This window comes from Condylura cristata, unplaced genomic scaffold (assembly GCF_000260355.1).
Source record: "Condylura cristata isolate star-nosed mole 26May11 unplaced genomic scaffold, ConCri1.0 scaffold00006, whole genome shotgun sequence".
Lineage (NCBI taxonomy): Eukaryota > Metazoa > Chordata > Mammalia > Eulipotyphla > Talpidae > Condylura > Condylura cristata.
Window position 1 is genome coordinate 3,190,727 of NW_004567107.1, and position 2,347 is coordinate 3,193,073.

General features: G+C 65.4%; 1 protein-coding gene across 1 annotated transcript in view; it reads right to left on the bottom strand.

The window, feature by feature from the left end:
* HMCN2 (hemicentin 2) overlaps positions 1–2,347 on the bottom strand; it is a 109,501-nt gene that overhangs the window by 97,363 nt on the left and 9,791 nt on the right. The gene's annotated exons all lie outside the window — the stretch shown is intronic.

Genomic DNA, 2,347 nt, shown 5'->3' on the forward strand with positions numbered 1-2,347 from the left:
GCCACCCCAGATGTGTCCACCAGGGTCCCCCACTGCATCCTCGCTGCCCAGAGCTGCAGGCAGCCTGGGTGTGGACATCAGAGAGGAGGGACCCGCGGACTGCGCACCCAGACACGCCTGAGGAAACAGTACAGGCTGGGAGCCTGCTGCCTGGGGGATCCTGCCCACTTGAGGGGGCTGCCCACTTGGGGGGAGCCTGCCATCTGGAGGAGCCAGCCCACTTGGGGGGAGCCTGCCCTTTTGGGGGGAGCCTGCCCGCCTGGGGGGAGCCTGCCCGCTTGGGGGAACCTGCCCACTTGGGGTGAGCCTGCTCACTTGGGGGGAGTTTGCCCGCCTGGGGGAACCTGCCCACTTGGGGGGAGCCTGCCCACTTGGGGGGAGTCTGTCTGCCTGAGGGAGCCTGCCCACTTGGGGAAGCCTGCCCATTTGGGGGGGAACCTGCCCAAATGGGGGAAGTCTGCCCGCCTGGGGGAGCCTGCCGTCTGGGGGGATGCACAGGTGAGGTTGAGCTCGGGTTGGCGGGGGCCGGGGGGTGGGGGCTGTCTTGGCAGGTGGGAGAGGCGCCCGCCCCAGCCGGGGGCTCCAGGCGCATAGTCTGTCCAGGGCACAGCAGAGCGAGTCTGTGTGTGTGAACTTCACCTTAAGGAAAAAGAACCACCAAGATCATCACGCCAGGGATGGGGGGTGGGGGGCGGGGAGGAAGAGAGGCAGCAGGAACGGGGGCTCTCTGTGCTGGGTGCTGGCTATGCCGCTGCTTGCTTCGTGTGTAACTGAAACGCGCCCCCATAAAAAGCGGGGCTTCTGCCCCCCACAGGGAAAGGCGCGGCCCCGTGGCCGGGACACAGTGGCGTCCTGCACCGTGGCGCCGGCGTCAGAATTCATGGGCGTCAGTGAGGGGCTGTTTTTAGTTCAGGATTCTAAATCCCGCCACCCGCAAGAAGCCCCACACTGGCCGCTGGGTCCTGGCCTCGTCCCAGCGGGACGAGGGTCGCCCAGCACTCGCCCAGCCGCCAGGGAGAGTCAGCTTCTCTGACCCCCCCACCCCCGGGGCCTGGGCCTCTGAGTCCCACACCCCCTTCTGCACCTGCTCTGGCTCCCCACACCCACCCCTGCAGTCTCTTCTCTCAACTCCGCAGTGGGGAACGCGGGGTCAGCCCTTGGCCTCAGAGCTGTGTGGTGTCCTGCAGGGCTTCAGCCCTCACTGCCCTGGGGCCTCACTCCACGCCCCCGCACGGTTTGTAAACTGAGGCACGGTGCGCACCATCCCGGGAGAATCCTGACACCTGGCGGGCTAAGACCCCGGGGAACAGCCTGGCGCCCACGTGAGGGCCCCTCGCTCCAGTGTGATGAGAGAAGCGCTGTGTTCACGCCTAGCGGCTGCCTCATAAAAATACAGAGACATTCGCACCGGCACTTACTGAGCGCTGAGTACCAGAGCTTAGGAGCCGCCTCCCGGGGCTGCGCCCCCTGAATCGGCCCTGGCACCCGGGAGGTCTGTCTCACCCGCATGTACAGAGGAGAAAATGGAAGCCCAGAGACGTTAAGTCATTGCCCGAAGGCGCACAGCCAGCGCGGGTCGGTGTCTGCAGCTGCCCCTGTGAGCGCAGGCAGACTCTGCCAGGCAGAAAGGGAGGGTGTCCTGCCAGCAGGAGCGCTTCCCTGCTGTATGCGGCCTTCAACACTTAACGCATCTTCACAAATACACAAGTGCGTCTCGCGTACATGCCCACCCTTCCAGCAGACTTTCCATCGACGCAGAAATAGCGCAGTTTCTGACCTGGCTCCTCCCCCGAGCCACAGCGTGAGCATCTCCCAGCAGCCCGGCCCGCGTCCCCTTCAATGGCTACGAAGCCGCTCCTCGGGAGAGTGCCGAGCGCGGCCTTGCCCTCACTGTCGGTTTCCAGTGTTTCTTTAATGAAGGGTGATCAGGGACAGCTCTCGGCCTGAGGCACAGCAGTTCCAGTGTTTCCGGGGACCCAGGCTGTCTACAGATGCTCCCCACTGCCCCCCAGGTCCTTCCTACCTGCCACCGCCAGAGACCCCCCACCCGGGCCCCAGCCTGGCTGGGCTCGGGCTGCGCTGACTCGCCAGGGGCTGCTTGTTGCCTGCAAGCCGGGGGCAGCCTCTGCCCAGGCCTGTGTCCCTGGGTCAGCTGTGGGTCAGCCAGTCCCACCCCCCCCAACCCCTTCTCTCTACCTGGTGTCAGTGGACCCCAGGGGTTCCTAATCCCATGCATTCTCTCCCTGGCTCAGCAGGGCGAAGATCAAGTCTGTGGGGTGGGTGGCCCTGAACAAAATGCGCCCCACTTGGAAGCCTGCTTGATGCTACTGCCCTGTGCTTCCTACTG